This window comes from Urocitellus parryii, chromosome 14 (genome assembly GCF_045843805.1).
Source record: "Urocitellus parryii isolate mUroPar1 chromosome 14, mUroPar1.hap1, whole genome shotgun sequence".
In the NCBI taxonomy this organism is placed as follows: Eukaryota; Metazoa; Chordata; class Mammalia; order Rodentia; family Sciuridae; genus Urocitellus; species Urocitellus parryii.
The window spans coordinates 11943917-11966899 of NC_135544.1; the positions used below are offsets into that span (position 1 = coordinate 11943917).

The 22983-nt window shown below is 36.6% G+C and overlaps 1 long non-coding RNA gene across 3 annotated transcripts in view; it reads right to left on the minus strand.

Moving 5' to 3' along the window:
- Positions 1-5418: 5418 nt before the first annotated feature.
- The window catches only part of LOC144250237 (uncharacterized), a 78711-nt gene continuing 61146 nt past the window's right edge, over positions 5419-22983 (minus strand). The window contains exons 3-4 of one of the 3 annotated variants that reach the window (XR_013342422.1): positions 9648-9791; positions 9402-9467 (exon numbers count right to left, since the gene is read on the minus strand). This is a non-coding gene — a long non-coding RNA (uncharacterized LOC144250237). Of the gene's footprint in view, positions 5627-9401; positions 9792-22983 lie in introns of those variants that run through there. The other 2 variants (XR_013342423.1, XR_013342421.1) reach the window with 2 other exon arrangements.

The following is a 22983-nucleotide window of genomic DNA, read 5'->3' on the forward strand; positions in this document are numbered from 1 at the left end:
AGGTAGATAGATAGATAGATAGATAGATAGATAGATAGATAAATAGATAGATAGCTAGATAGATAAATGTCATTGTGAATACCCAATTCAACAGAGCTTTCAGTTTACTTCAGCCACAGCTATGGGTAGGAAAATCAGTGAATGAGCCATTCATCTGAACCCAGTCAATTCACAAAGCCATGAGAGATCATATTGAAGTGTTTCTCTATTTATTTCTGTGTTAAGCTAGTAAGTTTCAGATGATTTGTTAAACAGTTATAGAAAGTAGAATAAATAAGCAAAATTTTCAGTATCCTCATAAATAAGCAGAGATATTGATGTTATCTCTTATGAATATTGAGGATATTTAAGTATAAGTAGGTCAGTCCTTTAACACATTACCTGCAAGAGGAGATTCTTAACATTTTCATTTTCTCTTTCTTTCCAGTTCTAACAATCTCTTAGCTGACACCCCATTAGATCTGTATTTTATCTTCTAAAATTCAGCTTTCTGAAACATACTTAGAAAAAATGAGACACTTAAAATCATGCATTTATTTCATTAGTCATTACTTTTAATAATAGGTAAATTTTGGCCACAGAGAAACACCAAAGAAAAAACATTCTGGAGAATCAAGTTTTACAGAGTTCAGGGTATATTTTGTATTCTCCAGTTTATTTTGAATATTCCTAATTTATGTGTAAACCTTGTTAATGTCTGCTAGTCTTCTTCAAGCTATCAGGGCACAATCTACAGAACATCCTGTTAATGTTCACTGATCACTTTGTCACTGTTTCTCATTGTCACAGAGTTATCATGCAGCAACTTGTCCCTACACAGCAGATTCATGGCTCCTATGATTTTTTTTTTTTACTGTATTCAATTTTACACCCATGGTTTTTCACTTATTGGTCAGCTGTCACATCTTAGACCTGACAGGATAATTGTTTCTAGAGATATTTCTGGACCCCCTGGGACAATGGCAAGACTGCAGATGTCTTCCTTTAGGTGAGATGCTCCTCCATAGTTCTGCCGGCTCTGGAAGGTCTGGGTGGCATGACAAAAAAGAGTCTACTGGGAAGAATTCAACAGACATACCTAGACAGGCCCATGAATATCCTAATATCTAGCCCACCTGAGGGTTAGAGAGAGTCCACTTGAGAGCCAGTAAGCTGCAGCTGTTCACACTGATCCAGCTCTTCTGTGCCCATAGTAGCCCAGCCCATGGGACTCATCTTCCTGCTTCCCCTGATGGGATGGGGGCTCTTTCTGGCCCCACTTGATTGGGGCCTTAGAAATTTTTTCAACCCTTGCTAACCCCAATGCCTTCTCTATGGGGTCTGGAATTCATTCAGCAAGCTGCTGTCTGTGGCCTTAATCACATAAGATACAGTAGAAAGAACCAAAATGCCATCATCCTTGTATATTACCACCCCTAGAGATGAATAAAGAAAACAAAACAAAATCAAGCCTTGAGTAACAGTGCCGTTCACAATGAGCCAAACAAAGATCAGTCATCTCTCTCTGGAAAGCACTGCACATTTACTAGCATCATCCCAATAACCATAATAATGACTGCTAATATTCAGAGAGCAACCATATGTTCCATGCATTGTGCTCAGCCTAGTCTTATAAGTTAGATATTGCCATTAGGCATGTACCATAGAGAGGAAATGGAGGTCAAAGAACTTGAGGGAATTCCTTAAAGCTGCACAGTGAGCAAGGAGGAGAGCGAGGTTCCAAACCAGTGACAGTGGCAGAGCTTGCTCGAGTAACTGCACCACAGTGCTACCCAGAGGCTCACTAGCCTTGCCAGCCCACTGACCCTATGTCTGCAGCTCAGTGATGACACAGCCCAGGAGGCCTATGGCTTTGTAGTCTAGAGAGGGCATGGGAGCTGTCTTCAGATCACTGTCAACGTAATGAGAGAAGCAGAGAAGACTTACCCTCCCCCCCCCAAAAAAATTAGCAACTCTGACCCCATGATTAGGCTTACACTTTTCCTATCCAATAGTGGCATGTTTACAGGATTTTAAATTCTTGTGTTCCTTTAAAGAATTACAATCTTGGAAGCACCTCAAAAATTTCACATCCCTTAACTATATATTTCTGGTTCTGCCCTACTTTGAATTCCTGGTGGGAAATAGTGTAATTATTTGTGAAGATTACCTGGAAACATAACATTTTTTTTTCCTCCTCTCACCCACGTGTCCTTCTTAGCTATCACTCTCCTTAAATTGAAGTGGAAATGATTTCATAAATTAGAAAGTCCACAAATGTCATTCAGACATATTACTTTTTATAGTTAATTTGTATTTAATTTTCCTTTACCTACTTTTAAACAACAACTCTTTTCCAGGGTTTTAATTAAGCCTGAGTTGTTCAAAAGTCTATGTTTTCTCTCTTATTAATAGGGGATTTAAAAATTCTCCCAGCCATTTTATATTTAGCCATTGTGTATTCTTCGTGTGAATAATGAACAGGCTATGTAGCCTATATTTCTAATTCTTATTCCTTGAAACTGAGTAATTTAAATTCTCAGGAAATTCAGAAGGATCCCCTGAGGAATTTGATTTGGTTTTTGGCTGTACATATGGCATTCACAGAAACCCTAACTTGGTAACTTTATTATTCAAATAAATATAGAAAGATAAAAATGTAGATGGTTTTAACAATATGAATTTAGAAATAAGAATCTTGTAATTTTTTCCCTTATGATTTGTTAAAAATAACAACAGAAATGAGGATGATTGTCAGTCTTGAACTTTACAAGTTCTAATTGAGTGACTAAAAAGATTGCTCTTGTAACAGCAAGTTGTACCCCAAAACTATTAGATAGAACAGACAAAGGAAAGTTGAAGTAAAATGGTGTTTATTTCTTTCCCCACACCTGCATTACCCAGAGAGAAACAATACCAACTATAATGAGAAACAAGGAGAGGGATTTGTGTGTATGTGTGTGTATGTGTTTGTGTGTGTGTTTTAATCTTTGGCTCTAAAGAGACACAACTGATCAGGTAGTTAACAAAGGTTGTTTTCTATAACCTAAATATAGGCGAGGGTGTTTCTCATGAAACTCTTAAATGGAAAAAGGCAAAACAGAAATCCATTTTTAAGTGAAAATTTTCAAGATTCTTAATCCTCTCATTTGAGTGTGGGCTGATGGACCAAAACCTGAATCATTCATCTCAGATGCTGTAGTCTAGCCAGATGGGAGCCCTGTTTGTGCACATATATCTGTGTGGTTCTTCTGTAGCATGGAATTGATTTTACTCAACATTGCAGACAGCTGCTTGAGGTTAAACTATACTACCCCTGAGTTAACTTCATCCTAACCAAACTTCACCTTGGAGTTGGGTCCAATAAGTTTCTGCAGCACTGACCAATAATCTCTAGCTCCTCAAATGGAAGGGTATAGCCTGGTTCTTCCCATTTTCTCCTGTTTCTATATGTTTCTGTACCTTTCAACAACACTCCAGTTACATCTGATCATTCCATAAGTCATGACAAGACAGATGCTATTCTTTAGTGTTCCCTCAATGTTTGGTCTGGATCAGCCGGGTTAGCATGGGTTCAAAGAATTCAGAATAATCTCTTTCCATGTCTGACCTTCCCAGAGGGTCTACAGTGCGGTCCATGTAATATCTTGGGGATGATGATGAATATTTTAGGAGGTCAGAACAATCCACAGCAAAAACCATAGTCCCAGAACAAGAAGAAACAGATTATCCTGAACTAGAATTATGACAAACAAAGGCTACATATGTGAGATAATCTTCAAAATAAATGTCATGAATTTCTATCCCAGGAAAGGAAAATTAGAGCTTGTGGACTTTTTTTGCTGATAAGAAATGCCTGGCTAACTAGAGCCTTGTTGTCAATTCATTATGAGACCAATCTTACCCTAATACAAATCCAGACACAAATAACAGATTGGTAAACCTGAGGAATATGGACCCCAAATCTTCAACAAAATACTAGCAATCTGAATCCAGAAACATATTAAAAGACTAATGCACTTTTGCCAAAAGGGATTTATCCTTGGATTACAAGGCTGGTTTAAGATATGAAAATCAATGGTGTGTTAATAAAAAAGAAGAAAACTACATGATCATTTTAATACATGGAAGAAAATTATTTCACAAAGTCCAAAATCTTTTCATGATAAAAAAAAAAACAATTAAACTAGTAATTGAAGGGATCATTATACATCACAGAGAGAAGCTGGATGCTTTCCCTCTGAAATCAGGACAAAGCAAAGATGTCTGTCCCCTCTTACTACTCTTATTAAAATAAGAAATAAAATATAATTTAATATTAAAATAAGGATAATATTAATAACATTAAGGTCATTATTTTAATTAATAATTAACTATAATTAATGTTAATAAGAAAAGTAATTATTATAAAAATAATAATATAAAAAATTAAAATAGAAATAAAGAACATCCTGGTTGCAAAGAAAGAAGAAAAGTCATCACTATTTACAGTTTACATAATCTTACATGCATAAAATACCCCAAACTCACAAAAACACTATTAGAAGTAATAAATGAGTTCAGAAAGCTTACAGGATAAGCTATCAAAATTCAGTATTTCTAGCTGGGTGTGATGGTGCATATTTGTGATTCCAAATGGTTGTATTTGTGATCATTTGCTATACAGCAATAGAAAACTGAAGTTCCTTACATTAAGAAGAAGAAAGAGGAGGAGAAAATACAGAAAACTTCCCAAGACCACAGAATCCCCCTTAATATTAGGGATCATTCTCCTCTTGCTCCTAGGAAACACTCCTAAAACAATTGCTATGTTCACTGTCCTCATTTACTTAACCTACTTTCTCCTTACCCCACTCCAATCTGGTTTCTCTTACTAACCTTCATTCGAAAAGTTATTTCTGGTCTACATTGCTCAATCCAGCAAACAATGCTCAGTTGAGCAGAGCTTGACTCAGCCACCCTTTCCTATTCCTTCTTAACCCTTTGTCTTGGTTTCTGTGATGGTTCAGGACTTCTGCTCCTTCTTTCCATTCCCATTTGCATGCTTAGCCCCTACTATGCTATGCAGAAATTAAGTTATGATGTCTGTCAAGATTTGATCTTATGTTTGGTTCTTTTCTTGTTCCATCCCTTAGAAGAGTTAGTAATTATTGATCTAAGCTCCTAAATATTTAATCCATCTCATTGATACTGTAAACTTAAGGAATCAAGTTTGGACAAAACTTAATCATGTCCAAGTGCACATATTAGTAATTAGCAGTGCTGGGTTTCCAATGGCAGTCTAGAGTTGGTAAAGCCACACTACCATCTGCATCCCTGACTTCACATAATATCTACAGGGATAAACAAACTGCCTGCTCTTTCCTTAAAACCTAACCCTTCCGTCATAATCTTTGACATAACAATACCAAAAAGTTAGAAGCTAAAACAGCAATTTTTTATTTCTCCCAGATGCATGGGTTGGTTGAGGTGTTTCTCTTCCTGTTCACCTGGAGGTTGCTCATTTGGAGGGCCAGGAGTCTGAAAAGTCCATTCTGGCTTCATGTACAAGTCTGATAGTTATTGCTATCAGACTTTTAGGTTCTCAGGAATTATTTTTCCATATGTGTCCTTTTATTCACGAGTAAGTTAGAACCACTTTCAAACACTGCAAGGGAGAGAAAGCAGAATGAGTAAGGAATTTTAAGGTTGGGTCTCAAAATATTAGAATTCCAATTTCAACACATTAGTCAAAGTAAGTTCTGAGATGGATACTGATCCAGTGAATGGGGAAGAGATGCCACTTCTTGATGGGAGAAGCAACAAAGTCACACTGTAAAGATATGTGGAAGCCAGGGTGGGAAGATTATCATGATAATAGTTTTTAACCCTTCAACACAACTCCCATTTAAAACAATAAACAAACAAGCAACCTCCTCTTTCCACAACCTTCCCTTTCAGTGAATGGCAACACTTTCATCCACTGGGAAAAAGTCATAGTTGTGAGCTCTAAGATCTACTCTTCCTTACCCACACATGGAGTCCATTTCTGGGCCTTGATTTTTTATCATATGCATCACCGCAAACCTAGTCCAAACTGTCACCAACTTTGTTTGGTATATTAAAATACATTCTTTGGTGTCCTTCTAATCTACTGTGCTTTGCAGCTACCTATGTATTTCAATATGAAAATTTGTTTATGACATCAGCATAGCTCAATCCATTACCGGATCCTCATAATTTGCTCATAGGGTAACCATCAAATTCTTTTTTGATTTATCCCCCCCCCCTTCCCCAGTACTAGTGATTTAAGGGATATTCTACCACTGGGCTTCATCCCCAATCCTTTTTAACTTTTATTTTGAGCCCAGACTGGCTTTGAAGTTGTGATCCTTCTGTCTCAGACTCCCAATTAGCTGGGATTACATGTGGGTGCCACCATCCCTATCATCAATTTTTTTATAAACTGGAAGATAATCGTAATTTGTCTTCCTTTAACTTCTATGGTCTCTTTAAGCCCAAGGCCTTTGATCATGCCATTTCTTCTAAGTGGCATGTTTATCACCTCCCTTTGACCTGGCTAACTTCTAGATTGTCATTAGATTTTGTTTCAAATATCACTTCCTCTCCATGACTCCAAAACAAGATCTCCCGTTTTATTTTCTAATACTGTGCATAATCCTTACTAGGGTTGTTATTTTATAGGTGTAGTTTTACATGCTTGATGAATAAACCTCCCACAAAATTATAGATTACATAAGGAAGGGCAGAGTCTTATGCCTCAAGGAGCATACTGGACAAAGTGAACATAGAATAAGAATTTGTAAATAATTGAATATATGTATGAATAGCCAGAGTCATCAGATATTTTTTATATACCAATTCTCCACTCTTGACAATGTTACAGTAAGGAAGTTATTTATTTTCCCAAGCTAGGATTCCTTATCTGTAAAATGAGAGTAGCTATGCAAGTATTCTGCAAGGATTAAATCAGATAATATATTTTAAAAGCTTGTAGCTGAGCTCAGTTGTGCACATCTGTAATCCCAGCTATTAGGAGCCTGAGGAAGGAGGAACACAAGTTTAAGTCCAACTTGGACAGCTTAGCAAGACCATGTTTCAAAATAAAAAATAAAAAAGGGGGCTGAGGGTGTAGCTCAATAGTAGAGTATTGACCTATATGTGAAAGACCCTGGGTGCAATACCCAATACTGCAAAAAATAAACAACACAAAGTTTCTCATACAGCACCTGAACTACTTTACATGTTCAGTGTTCTGGCAATGTGTTCTCCCACAGCTTCATCTTAAAACAAAGCCCTGGAGATGGGTGGGATTTTCCCAGTATCAGACAGCTTGACATGAGCCTGAGTTGCATTTTTACCACATCCAGGCCTGTGTTGTCTTATTCATCTGTGTGACATGCTCAAATTTCCATTTTGGCAATATTTTTCTGGCTGCAAATTGTGTGTGTGTGTGTGTGTGTGTGTGTGTGTGTGTGTGTGTTGAACAATGGTCACCATTCCTCTCTCAAACCAGACCTTTAACATGTAGGTGGAATCCCATGCCCTTACAACCCTCAACCCCCAAGTGTCCTACAGGAAGAATTATAGAATTCAAAGGCTTTTGTGTGTAAAGCTGAGGGCCATTATAATTCTAAGCCCACTGTTGTTCCATAATCCAAGTCAGGTGATGCACATTGATTTGCTTTTGCACACACACAACATCATCTCTGTGTTGTTATTATTCTACCAAGTGATTCAAGCGGGATTGTGCATCAGAAATGCTTTGGGATGCATACTGTTTGGTAAAAGGCATTGCTTCTCTGCTGACATGGTGTGCAGGGGTTTAGTCAACAGCTTGTTCTCTCTGCTTTCACAACAAGAGCTTCTGAACTTCAGGATGTCTAACAGGAAACTGAAACAATCGGAAAGCAACAAGAGAAAGGTCCATGGGGGGCAGCTATGGCTGCAAGGCAGGGGGTCTGCAATTCACAATTCCTGGTTCCTGTGTCAAAAGCAGCAGCCTGACTGACAGCCTGGGGAGAGAGCCTTTCTCTGTCTTGCTTCCTGGGCCGCATGCTTACCTTGTCTTTTACTTCCCTTCTCTTTCTGGGAAAGGAAGTGAGAAGATCATTTGCTGTTAGTTGCCGAAGGGGTTTAGGAATGCTTTTCCACTTAGTACTGAAATCAGCCCACAAATTACCATTCACCATCATGGACCCTTCTTAACTGGGCAAATCCAGACTGCCAAACCTATCTTCTTTTTCTCAGGTAGAATTATCACTCTCAGGTTGATATTTTCTTTTCTTTTCTTTTTTCTTTCTTTATTTTTCTTCCTTTTTTTCTCTTATACTAGTCTAATGTGGCAGGGGGGTGGGGGGTGGGGATCATTGTTGTGTAATTAAACCAAAGGTCAAATCAATGTTTATTTCTTCCTCAAGTTCATATGCTGAAGCCCTAACCCCAATGTGTTGGTATTCGGAGGTGGCACCTTCTGGAAGTAAGCAGGATTGGAGGTCATGAGGGTGAGGCTCCTTGATGGAATTAGTGCCTTACAACATGAGACACCAGAAAGCATGAACTGAGGGAAGGCCATGTGAGGACTTGGCAAGAAGGAGCTTTTCACAGGCCCGAAAGTGAGCCCTCACCATGAACTGAATTAAAATAGCACCTTAGTCTTGGAATTCACAGCCTCCAGAACTGTGAGAAATCAATTTCTACTGTATCTAAAGCACCCACTCTACAGTATTCTGTGATAGCAGCCTGAGCTGACTAAAGACAGCCAGTCAAAGGGTACCATTCAATGAAAGAGATATAAAAAGATGTCACTTTTGTGATCTCAGAGGAAGCATGGGCAACTTGGTAATCAGGTTAAAATGAGAGCAGAAGATTGGGAGAAGCAAATGAAGAAACTGCATACATTTTTGGTTTCTCATGGTTAATTCCTGAATGTACCCTGTGACTCAGCTCTCTAAGAGCTGGGGCCAACATAAGCTGAAATCATTTCAGTGGATACTTTGCAGTTTGTTTGTTTTTCTACTCTCTCTGCTTCCTGGTGGCCATGTGCTAAGCTGTTCTCCTCCTCCACACCATTCTACCATGATGTTCTGCCTCCTCTTGGGCCCAAAGCAACCAAGTCTGCCATCTATGGAGTGAAACCTCTGAAACCATGAATAAATCATTTTCTTCTTTTCTTAGACCCAAGACCTTGAGGAAACCTCAGTAACAAAAATTACTCACCAATAAGAATTAAAGATCCAATATAACTCTCAAAGGATCCATATAAGTCACCCCTCATTGAACCACCCCAGAACTCAGGGTTCCCTGTCCATAAAGTTAAACGATTGAACAGCCTTATACTTAATATTTTGTGTTCTCTTTGTATTAAATGGAACTTTACATGTTTCTTAGATGCCCTGTGGCATCTAAGCTATGGTGCACACCTGTAATCCCAGCTATTTTGGAGGCCAACACTTGAGGATGATAAGTTCCAGACCAGCCAGGGAAACCTAGTGAGGTATTATTTCAAAACAAAAAATAAAAGAGGGGATGTAGTTTAGTGGTAAAGCACACCTGGTACTTCTAAATAAATAAATATACCAAAATACCCCAAACACTTATTATCTTATAGTTTCTTTGGGCTAGGAATAAGGTCTTGTAACCCAGGGTCTGTCACAAGATTGCTCAACCATTGGAGGATTTGCTTCTGAGAATGTTTCCATGATTGTTGGTAGGGATCAGAAACTTGTTGGGCTTGGACTGAGTCCTCTTTTAGTTTTTTGTCCCATAGGTCTCTCTACTGGGTAGCTCACAATAAAGTAGCTGGCTTCCATCTGAAAGAATAAGAGAAGAGCAAATGAAAAAATGGTTATAGTCTTGCTCTAATTTAATCTTAGATGTGCCAACCCATTGCTTTAGCTGTATCCTATTCATTAGAAGTGAGTCATTGGCCCAGTGCCCTCCAGATGAGGTGATTATATGGGCATGAACCAGGAGGTAGAACAGAGGTGACAACACAGAGGCAGCCCACCACACGCACACTTCCTTCCAGGGTGTCACAGGCACTTAAAACTCCACATGCCACAAATCAATTCTGTGGATGTTGTTCCCAAACCTGCTTTTCCTTCCAGATCACTCTTGAATATAAGTCACAGGTTGTCATCTACACAGTTTATTCTTTGTTTGTGTTTTACTTTTATTTTTGGCATGTGAGTTTATTAAATTTACTCTTTTTGTTTTCTTATGTTTTAAAATTCTGGAGGGTGGGGAGAATCTGGGAAGCTGATTGATGTAAGCTTGTGTTACGAGTTGAGAGACCGTGGACCACAGTACAGTGGGAGGAGAGCACAGTCTGTATGTGTCATTTCAGGAGACTTCATGGAGGGTGAATTTCTGTCTGAAAGATCAAAGATCTCTACTTTTCTTTTTTTGCCTGGCCTGGTCTCCCTCTACCCCATTTCCTTTCTCTTTTACAACTGTGTGGCATGGTGATATCTGGCATCCTTCCTGAGGTTGCCTTCACTCACATGTCATGTGGAAGCACTGCTTCTTCTAGAGTTAATGGCCTTCCCTTGCTGAGACTGTGAATGACTTGTCTGCACAGAACACTGCTGCCGAATGTCAATGGGAACTGGGAACCCAGAGGAGTGGATCCGAATTATACTATGCCCTTATCTCAAGGCCAGCTCTTACATTTTCAAGTCAGAAAGCTTAACATCTCCACCACTTGCTTCCTTGAATTCTCAAGCAAAGGAATCACAAGATGGTTTAGATCCCTTATGTTACATATGTTGGCTGTTTCCCTTTATTTTTTTTGAATGTAAATAGTACCTCATGATGTTTTCATATGAGCATTTCTGTTGATGATTTTTCTGAGATCTGGGATGAGTTGGAGGTAAGTTGAGGCAAATTATAAATGTGGATTCAACTGCCTTCTTTATACAGAATTTTCTTTTCAAAAAGAAAGAAAGAAAAACTTCATTGCCTACCTCACTAACAAAATTTGATGCTATTATAGAGACTTAATAACGTCTTGAAAATTTCTCCTGTCAAAAATAATTAGCCACCAGTTCCTCCTTGTCCAACCATTTATTTGTCCTTCCCAAAGAACTCTAGTAGATTACTAAGAGCTAATGTTGCCGTGTTCTCAATAGACTGCATTTCTGAAAATAGCATTATGCCTGCAACTTTCCTGCATGGAAGTAAAGCTAATTTAATTTCATGTGCTCTATTGCTTTTTCTGGAAACTTTCTGAGGGTTGGGGCACATCATGGCATGCCCTCTCTGGTCTCTAAAAGTAGCTGTTTGTATGACCATGGACATGTACATTAATTATGGTTTATACAATTTATCCTTATAGTTTACCCAAAAGTTTGGCTGGAAATTCAGTTTTTGTGTTTTACTTCATCAAATAAAGCAAAACAACCAGTCTCTATTCTCTTTTACATTTTACTTGTCTACTAAGATTACTTGGGATTGACATTCTTTATAAAATCTTGTAAATAAGCTCCAAAATAAAGTGTACGGAAGCTTTGCTGTTTTCTTGTCATTCCCGGGCATGAATATACTACCAGAAAGATAAAGTGGCTCCAGAGATTTAAATTTATTTAAAGAAATCTTTTATCATAAACTGTATCCACATGGCCAGTAGTCCCTGGGAGTGCCCAAATGTTTACTCTTATCTTCGTGCTTTATTTTTCTAAAATTTTCTTTACATGGTTAGAGCCATACTTTTCATTTCCACTCAACAAATGCTTAACTGTTTTGGTATCCTCTGTTCTGAAATTGAGTAAACATCTTGTGGATATCAATGACATCAGGGCCTCCACTTGCTGCCAACCATTTCAAACATCAATTTTCTTTTTATGCCTCTAGTATGTGTCTGGAGGCATTTGTCTATATTTCCCGGCTTAGCTTTTCTGCCACTTCCTATAGTTGTCAGTTATCTGAGCATTTAGAGGATTACCTCACTGTTCCCCTTCTCAACTTTTGACAGAGAATCTCTGTAAGGCTAGTGTCCATTTTTTGCTGCTCTGTACCCATCCTTTATTTCAACATTATTTCCTAAAAAAATCACTTTTATGAACATTTGACATTTTAGTGCTAACTGCCTGGATGCATTTTTATTCATATATTCTTTCTTTTCCATCAATAAGTCCTTCTCTTTATGATGGAAACATTTCTTGTGAGTTTGGTCAAACTTCAGGTGGAAGCAATGCTTGTTCTAGACTTAATTTATTCTCAGTGTCAAAGTGGAATCAGCTAATGGCTTTGATTTTTATTTCACTGATAATGTTCAAGCAATGACAGGAAAACTGATTTACTTTCTTGTCACCAGATTTGTCAAATCCACATACATGTAACAATATATTTTATCTTTCCTCCTGCTACCAGGCACCTAATACTCCCATTCTAAACAAGGCATCATATTATGCACTTGGTTTAACTCATTTTCTTCTATTCAAGGGCTTTTGCTCCTACAAATAAATCATCTCTTTTCCGCATCATCAAATTTTTCTTTTTAATGAATGATTCCCATTAGCATGTAAACATAATACAATATTTGCCATCGAAAACAAGCAGCCTAAACCCAGTGAATGATGATTGATGTAATTTTTCAGTTATTCAAATTTTACTTCAGTCAGATTAAAATTACATATATAGTCAAAATGTATATGCATTAACAACATGAATACTTCCTTGTTTATTGTAGAAAATAAATAAATAAGGCCAACAAATTTTCATGTATTTGTTAGCCAACTGTACAAGTTCAGTGTAGTCTCTTGGCATCAACTTTTTTCTATGAACTATATATAAAAATTCTTTAACTTTATTGACTTCTTTATTTTAAAGAATAATTAACACATATGATCTGGTTAAATTGATGATATTCATTGTAATATTTCCCTACATGTGTATATCATGCATTAATTGTATCAATTAACCCTTCTACATTCAACCTCTCCCAAACTCTTTCCAATACCGAAAAGTTCCTTCTAATCTCTTTCCGAGCTCCTTGCCTCTTGCCATTCTTCTTATCTAGTGACCACTATTCTGTTGCATGTTTGTACAAATTTGACTTATTTGATTCCTTCAATGAGTGAAAATGTGTGGTATTTGTCTTTCAGCATCTGACTTGTCTCACTCAACATAATGTTTTCTGTTTGTATCCATATTGCAGCAAATGGCCATATTTCATTCTTTTTATGACTGACTAGTATTCCACTGTGTAAATATGCCATGTTTTCTTTATATGTTCATCTGCTGAAGGGCATCTGGTTTGGTTCCATATTTTGACTATTATGAATCGTACTTCAATAAACAAGGAAGTACAAGTATATTTTTGGTATAAAGATTTTTAACTTCTTTTCATATACACATGGTATTGGAACTGCTGGATCATATGGTAGTTTTATTTTTAGTTTTTTGAGAAATCTCCATACTGTTTTCCATAATGACCATAATAACTTACATTCCCATCAGCAGTGTCTAAGTCCCTTTTCTCTGAATTCTCACCAGCATTGTTATTTCTTGTCTTTTTGATGGTGGCCATTCTAATTGGGTTGAGATAATAATCACATTGTGATTTTTCAAATTGCATTTCTTTGATGATAAATGACAGTAAGCCATTTTTATGTATTTGTTGGCCATTTGTATGTGTTCCTTGGAGAATTTTTTGTTTAGTTCTTAAGCTCATTATTTTAATTTGGTAATTTTTTGGTGTTCATTTAATTGAGTTTCCTACATGTACAAATTCTAAAGGCAAGTCTTATTCCAGAATAAGATTGACCCAGAGCATACATGTTTTAATTCTTTGACTATCATCAAAACAAAAGCATTTTTAAAATTCAAAAAACAATTCCTAGATTCCTGATGAGGAAAAATAGAGTTTGAGAAACATTTTCATTCAAAAAGAGGATAGGGAATTAATTCCAAAACTCAGATGTGCAATACAATGGCAAACATTTATTTATTTACCCTGAGTATCTCCATATCTCTATGGATATAGAGAAAAGAGAGGGCTCAAAGACTTGAATATTCCAATCTAGTCATTTCTTGCATTTTTCCAATATCAATATTCAACATCAAAATGATCCTTTTATATATATTTAGGTAGTGTTTATTACTAATAAATGTAATCACTCAAATAGATTCAGACTTCATAATCATCAGCTAAGTGAAGCATTGGTATGGTGTAGTAGAAAGCAAGAAAACCAACTACTAGAGCCAGGAAACTGAGTGAGGCCTGGCTGTATGTCCTTTGGGAAATTGTTTTTCTCTTTACAGATTGAGTGTTGGATTAGATTATCCATATGGTCTCATTTGCTCTGAAACTCAAAGAATATTTTTTTGGCTAATAATAATTAAACTGCTTTGATCTCTTCCAAGTTACATTTCAAAATGCTGTTATAAGTGCTTAATATGGATTACATAATTTAATCCCACAATAATCCTTTGAATTTTGGTACAATTAATATCATATATAAAGACACTGGAGCTTATAAAGGTTAATTAATATGCCCAGAACTTCACAGCTGGTAACTGGGAGAGCTGAGACTTAAATGTAGGCTGTGTAACACAAGAGCTATAGACCTCTAACCATATCAAAAGGCTACCTCTCTCAAAGTGTAGACAAATTCAGAAAGAGTGAATGATAACATAAATTGAATGATTGTTTATTTTTAAAAAGATTTGTGGTGGGATTAAAATTCGTGATATTATAAACCTTGTCATTTCCTCATTCAATCTACTTGTTCCCAGGAGACTCCCCTCCTCCCCGAGAATCAAATATTGCTTCAGGGGAATGATTTCACATAATACAGGGAATAATGATTCAAATTTTATCCCTTTGAACATCTAAGTTGATTTTTAAACTCCTAGGGAAGGCAATTAGTCTATTGAAGTAAAATTTGTGATGTTTTTGAAATTTAAATGTCTGGGCACCCAGACATATTGAAACTAAGTGTATGTTCTAACCAATGTATATTAAAGGGCAAAAATGAAGAGCATGTCTATCCTTCATTCAGAAATTAGAGTATCCTAGGCAGTAAAGAAGACACAGGAAGCAAGTAAGGTTGAGTTCCAGAATAAGGGTCTATGATGATTCTTCTGAGTCTAAAAACCTAGGAGGAGGAGGCAAGCAATAAAAGTTCCAATAACCCTGCTAGGGATTTGGAGAGTAATGAAGATGTCTGAAGGTTTTTGTTTTTGTTTTTTTAATTTTTATTGTAACCCCGGAGTTTGGCAGCCTCTCTGAAGATCCTAATAGAAAGAAGACCCCCAGGAAATGAATGTCAAGAGTGTATGTGCCTCTAGTGAAGAATCAGAGGGCTTGAGACAATCTTCAACAATTTTTCTGAGTTTGTGTTAACATGTGATAACATCTTGTTTTCCTTGTGGATTGTGTGAAAGTTACACAAAAGAGACTTTAATTCTGTAGTGGACTTGAATTAGGGATAATGAAGATACAGAGTGAAAGGATTCAGCTAGAAAGATCAGGAAAGATGAGTAGTGATGACCAGATGTCAGAAGAAATAGAGAAGTATCAGCAGGTACTGAAGATGTTATAGGAAATACTGTAGCTCAAGGTAGTCCTGATTTCAGCATCTCTTGACTCTCCTTATCCTACCATTTAAACTCCAATCATACTGACTCTCTTCCAGTTCCTGAAGTGAATTAAACTCTTGTCTGGCTGATGTTATTTTCACGTGTTCTCGTGCAACTCTTTTCCTGGTAACTTTGTGTATCCTTTGGTTTCAATGACTATCATTTCTAGAATATTCTGCTTTGAACCTCTATCCAAATCAAGACTTTATTATAACTTTTATCATATCATTTTTTTAACACTAACGTTTCTAATTACACATTTATTTGCTGAATGCTTGTGTCCTCTACTAGACTATACTCCTCATAATCATATCTGTTTTGTTTCTTGATCAATTTCCAGAAGGTGGCCCAGTAACTGGCACACACATAAGTTTTCTTTTGAATAAGCAAATAGAAGAATGTCAGTCAGTGATATGAAAGCCAGGTTTCAAGTTTGATGGAAGAAAAGATTTTTTTTTTTAAAAACATGCTAGCAAAAATAAGAGTTGGGATTTTTGCAGTTGTAAATTATAGAAAAGCAAAAGATAAAAAATTAGCTCTTTCGTATCTTGGGATACATGGTTTAGCCTAGTGCAGAAGCTCCATATTCATCAGAGCCTTAGATTCCATATATTTTACTGTCCTGATTTCCCTAGAATTTTCCTGTCTGAACCATTGAGATGGCCATACAAATTCTCCCACAAAAGACTTCTCTTTATGTCTTATCAGCCAAACATTCAGTGGCCATATCTAGTTTCAAAAGGGCTTCCCAGCTTCAACCAGAGTTCTGTTATCAAAAAGGAGAGAATGAGTATGTGTTTGCACAACTCAATGTCTAACAAGGTAGCTATGATGAAAATTGGAGGGACTGGAACAAGTATGGGCCATTCTAATTAGAGGGGCTCTACTACATTGTGTTTCATGGCTGAGAAAAATGAGGTCAGCTAGAATGAGTGTCTGCACCCACACATTTCTTTCCATCATTCTGATAACATAAGGCTCAATCCGGGCAACAAATGGTTTCACTTCTGCTGACATTTTCAACAAATTTCATTTGAACTAAAACTTTATGAGAAATTCCAAAACATCCTCAAAATGCTTAAGCAGTTTGCACAATGTAAATATTTAAAACAAATATATCCAAATACATAAACACCGACTGTCTCATCTTTCTTGTAGATAAATCCAAACATGTCAATGGGGCGGTAAAAAGTCAGCTATCTTTGTTCGGATGTTCTTTAGCATATTCTCAGATACAGTGGAAAGCATTTTGGGGGTGTTCTTTCTGTTAATCTTTTTATCATTGTATAGCATTTTAAAATACAGAGACATAATACTGCTATTGTTGATTATGCCCAATTAAAATGTCATCCTTATAAGTGTGTCCCACTCACAGAATGAAATTTTAAACGATGAAATAAAGGTTCTGAAATATCAGCAACTATTTTGTGTTTAATTATACCTTATTTTAATCAAATAACATTCTGTTCTTGCAAAATATCTTTTATAATATGTAGTAGTTCATCTTCTAATGATTTTCTTTATTTTTCTTTCTGGTCAAATTTGCAAGTTTCTGTTAATAATAACTTCTCATTTCAAGTATTAGCTTTTGTCAAAGTTCTATCACATTGAAGTATAGTAAATTGATTACCCATTCATGGTAATAGAACCATGGCAAAATAACAAGAAACAAAATAATGGTCAATGAGAAAGTATTTATAGAAGTATGAAGGGTGTCCTTGATACTTAACATACATTATCTAGTTTAAAATGAATCATGATTATTTTTAGATTTCATTCTTTTTTTTAAAGAGAGAGTGAGAGAGGAGAGAGAGTGAGAGAGAGAGAATTTTTAATATTTATTTTTTAGTTCTCGGCGGACACAACATCTTTGTTGGTATGTGGTTCTGAGGATCGAACCTGGGCCGCACGCATGCCAGGCGAGCGCTACCGCTTGAGCCACATCCCCAGCCCTAGATTTCATTCTTGAAGAAAATAAGTTCAAACACATTAAACATCATGTTTAAGGGTATACAGCTCACAAAATAAAGCCATATCTATGTGACTCAGGGCTTGTACCATCCCACTTTTGAGTATATGTACTCTCTGTCCCTTTTCCATTAATCTTCTGACAGATACTTCATTCATTTAAGAACTCAGAAAATGTAGCTAAGGAGGACTGACTTATTTGCTTTCTTGGAAGATGTGGGTCAACAATTACATTAGCTCTTATCAAAAGTTCATAACCTAGACATCCACAGACCCCTGTTGAATTTAAAAAATATGTGTCCGAGTGCCTATGAACATCTGAAATTTTATGTGTTTATTTAGGGAGACTGTTCATGGGCTCCTTCAGATTTTTACAAGAGCCATGATTTCTAAAAACCTAAGACTATAGAAAAATCAATAAATATTCATGAATGATGAACATGAAAAAGTAGTAAGAAATTCGTTGATACATTCCTTTGAAATATAGCAATGCCTTTGTTTTTTTAAGGAAGCTTGAGTAGATGGTAGGTGACACTTGTTGAAATATATCCACTACTTTAAATTACTTACTATAGGAGAGTGTGTAATAAATATTTTTCCAGGAGGCTGTTGACTTGTTGAAGGTACTGAAATGTGTGGTAAGAACACAGAAGAAAAGGTTTGAAGACTGAACTCAATTGGGGATTCAGATCTTTTCTTCTCTTTGAGGTAAGTTTCTTAACTTTTCTCCTCAGTTTAAAAAAAAAATGAGATGATGATATAAGTCCTGTCTAGCTAACAAGGGCAAATGAGATCATGGGTATAAAACAAACAAACACAAACAAATGAACACCATTATTAGTAACAGCTAATTGAACCTCTAGAGTTTTCTACTGCATCCCAGGTTTTATAATGACACAAGTAGGCAAGTCACTTCACTGAGCTGGGACTTTACATTCCTCTTTGGAAAATGAGAATGTCCTCTTTTCTTTCTGTCTCCCAGAAGCAGTGTTTGGGAGAACAATAATAACCAAGGGATAGTCAAATGTTATTTCTGCAGTGAGCTTGGCTATCTGAAATGGCATCTAGTTCATTAATGCAACAATGAACTAGGTTCTTTAACTAGAACTGGAACAATGAAGTAGGTGCATTAACTTAATCATTCACTCTTCCCTGACTATGATCCTTTTTTCACTACATGAGGTTAAATTACTTATTTGTTCCTTTGCTTATTGTTCCTTTGCCCCACTACAGGGGGAAAAATCTGTGAAGCCCAGGGCTTTATTTTGCCATAGACAGTAGTTAGAATAGTACCTGAAATATAGTCAGTATTGGTAATGAGTGTCAGGTAATTTACACATGTAAATACATTGATAAGATTAAGAGAAAAATACTACCACATAAGATTTAAATTTATTACAACTCACCACTGACTCCTCCCTTATTTTTCTGTTATTTTCTCCTTAGATCCTTTCCTTTCTTCCCAGTTATGGATGAGGTCCTCCCCAGTTTCTTACCACCACTATCACAAACTTCCTGCTTTATCTACACTGGGCGTTTTCAAGTCATCACTGCAAACACATCACAAGTGTCAATGGCTTAAGCTCCAGAGTTAGTCATGAGGGGGCATCCTGGTTCTGTCTTACTAAAACTTGTTAACCTTTTTAAGACTTTATTTTTTTCCCTATAAAATAAATTTTTAAATTGAGAATAGAGCCAAAGAAAAAGAAACTAAGAATCTTTTCAAACTTTACCTTGACTAATGGGCAAAGACTAGGAAAAAATCTTTAAAATGAGAATTCATAGGATAAACCTGATGGCAATTAGCAAAGTAAGTGATTTGTAAAGTAGTAATGTAGACTTTGATCAGGTTTCAAGTTTATCAGCAGCTTTTGTAATGTTCTATCCTTCAGTAATTATGCCAACAGGCCCTCCTGTAGTTGTTCTTACTATTTGGACTTTAACAAATCCCCTAAAATGTGTGTTTTCCAGGGAACTTTCAACTGTAGTCAGAAGCACACCAGGAGTTCCTATGTGGGCAGAGGCACAGATTGTTGGGGCCATATGTGCCTGTGGACTTCAAGTGTAATCATGTACTAAGAAACCTTCTCAGATTATTTCTTCCATCCAAAACCTCCTACTTGGTTCATGTTCCTCCTTCAAACCATGGCACATAAGTCATTTCATACTGAGAGTTCTAAACTTTCTCGGTAGGAAGGTGAAGAATGAAGACATATGAGGTAATTCTGGGGAAAAATCAAGTTATTACAGATGCTATTATTTTAATGATTTTGATGAAAACAGAAAGTTTTAGAGTCAGTTATATGCTAAGGTGGAGTTAGGTGTAGTTGATTTCTCACTTTTGGATATTAACAAAATCCATTCTACCTAAGTCTGTTGGGAGGATGGGTCCTAAGAATTGGCTGAGATTATTTGATGTGGTGGGATTAAAAAAAGCTATAAAAATCTAGGTACAGTGGCGCACGCCTGTAAATCCTCCAGCTGAGGCTGGAGGATTGTGAGTTCAAAGCCAGCCTCAGCAACAGTGAGTGCTAAGCAGCTCAGTAAAACCCTGTCTCTAAATAAAATACAAAAATGGATAGGGATGTGGCTCAGTGATTGAGTGCCCCTGAGTTCAATTCCCAGTACCCTCACCCAAAAAGGGCTATTACTAGTATCAGATAAGTCTATGAATGAGATCTTCCTACAGAAGTTGCTATGAGATGACCTGTTTTCCCATTGGCTCCATAGATTTTTTTTTAATATTTATTTTTTAGTTGTAGTTGAACATGATACCTTTGTTTTACTTATTTATTTTTATGTGGTGCTGTGGATTAAACCCAGGGCCTCACACATGCTAGGTGTGTGCTCTACCACTGAGCTACCTACCTAGCTCCGGCTCCATAGATTTTAACCAGATGATTATGATAATGAATGCTTTTTAAAAATTTTTGACCTGTTTTATATTTATACATTGACTAGATTCAACTGGTTTTAATGAGAAGCAAATTAAGAAGCTATGAATTTAAGTTTTACTTATCAATCCACAAAGGATGCTGTATGTACCTGCATGCAGGTTTGTACCTGCAGGCAATTTGTCTCCATATAACAGTAATTGGCTTGGTCTGCTACAATTTAAGTCTATGTCATTTTTGTCAGAGTAGTAGGGAAGCTTACAAGTTCTGTTGCTATATAGGAAGGTACTGTTACTGTGGATGCTTTGCCTGTATCTCCTTAGCACTCCCCATTCTGTACACACCAATGGATTATAACTTGTGTCCCAATGGTATGTTTCTCAGTTCTTTTTTATGTGGCAACTTGGAAATATCTGGGTAATAATTCTAAGAGCAGACTAACCAATGACTGACAGCGGATAAATATCTAGCTTCCTTGACCTTTGAGTTGAACAAGTTTGTGGCTTGCCTCATGGAGAGTCCCATCAGCTCCCAGAAGAACTGAGCCCTAACTGTTGGACCATGACAATCTACTTAGTGATATATTTTGCATAAGCTTCCTTTCCTGTCTCACTTCTTCATTTCAGTCCTTAGGCTTCCTGGGATTATTTCTCAAATAATCTATTACACTCAAATCATTATCTTCATCTTTTTTCCTAGAGGGAACTTAACCTAAGATGGGGTCAATAGGATTCAGAAGCGCTGTGGCTAGTAAGACAGATGCTATTCATTCATTCTTTCATTCATTCATTTATCATCTACTGATTGGCGGCCTGCAATGTGCCCATAACTGAGGTAGACATTTTAATGATGAATAATACTTGGTTTCCCTGTATTGGGAGCTCATAGTGAAATATCAGGCCTTTTAAAAGCTAAGACTATTTCAAAAATATTTTCTTGCTGTTTTAGGAACCAGATTCCAAATCGACAGGATGAATTAATAAGGAGAATTTGATAGTTCTTCATTTGTAAATGATGGGGCTTTAGAATTAAGCACAAAGCAATGTTAAGGCAGGGTGGCTCTTGTCTACATGAGCTGCCATTTTGTTTCATACGAAAAGGGAAATCTGTACCATACTAACTGAACTCTCTATATCCAACTCCTAAGGGTGCCACTAGTGAATTCTTTCATAGTGGCTTCCCTGGGCTTATGATGGCTCCCAAGTACAAGATGTTATGTTCTCAACTCTTGCAATATTTTTTCTTTAAAAAAAAACCACACAGTTTTTGTTTAAAGTAGTGTGTAGGAAGGTTTTAGAAAACACGTTTTATGCCCTCTCTCTTGTTCAGTTCCCTCGGTGCCATCTGGTACAAGGGAGAGCCTCCCTAATTGACACTAATGACTGGGAGATCCATTACAAATTACTGAATTTTGCAGATTAGCAAACGTGATTAGAAAAATCAAGGGGTCTGCATTGAACTAATGTATTTGTTGAGAACTAAGAAAAAAAAGTTTAAACACATTATTAGAGCTTAATATTTTAATATAAATAGATATTTTATAGGGGTGACTATGCTATTAGAAACACTGGAACAGAATGTTCTGTGGAAGAAATTAGTTGCAATTTAAAAGGAAAATGTGCTCATGCTTTATGCATTTTCTGAACCCTACCAATATCCACAATGTGTAAGAACTAAAACTTAAATAAAAATTTTCGGTAAAAATCCTAGAGGTCATCTAGTGTCATTTATTCTGATACAGGAAATACAGAGAGTTTATTTGTGTATGTGTGTCTCTTTATGCTGTGCCTTATTGCTTTATAATAACACTGCTTATGTTAATGGAAATTTTGTGGTTTGTAAGCATTTTAAATGTCAGCTGTTGAGGCCCTTAACGTTTATTATTCTCAATTCCCATTCCTCTGTTATCCTTGCTCTTTATCAGTCAACAAAATTGCCCTCTTCCTCCCACACACCAGAGTAAATAGTTTAACACACAACCCATATATGCATACAACTTTCTTAGGCCCAGCTGTGTGTGCCTTCTGGATCCTTCAGGAATTCAGTCATCAAGTTGGGGTGAGAGAGGGAGGGAAAGAGAAAATGAATGTAGATATTTGTAGCAAGGACAATTTAGAGATTTTTTTCCCTACCTTAAAGTGTTGTGATATACAGTATGTTATATGCTATTGTAATGTGAGTTATTTGTCAACTTTTCAAATTAAAAAAAAAAAACTCCTTTAAGATTAAGTGAAGTGTGGGATTTTGAGCTTCAGCTATTGTTGCTCTGAATTACCTACTTTTCTCATCACAAGAAACTGGGATGAAAAAAGGTCACTTTGTTGAGATACAGTAAAAAGCCAGCAGGAGGAGTGTCCAGGCAGAGGTGGCTGAGAAGTAACCCTACCTGCTTTCTCCAGTTGCAGGCTTAAGGACACAACATCCTAGCTTGCATGGGACATAGTTAATGCTTCTGTGACTAGAAGCGGGAAAAGTGAAGGAGGCCTCCTGACTCTGTTTTTTTTTTTTTTATTGGTTATCCAAAACATTACAAAGATTGCAGAATCACAATGGTTAC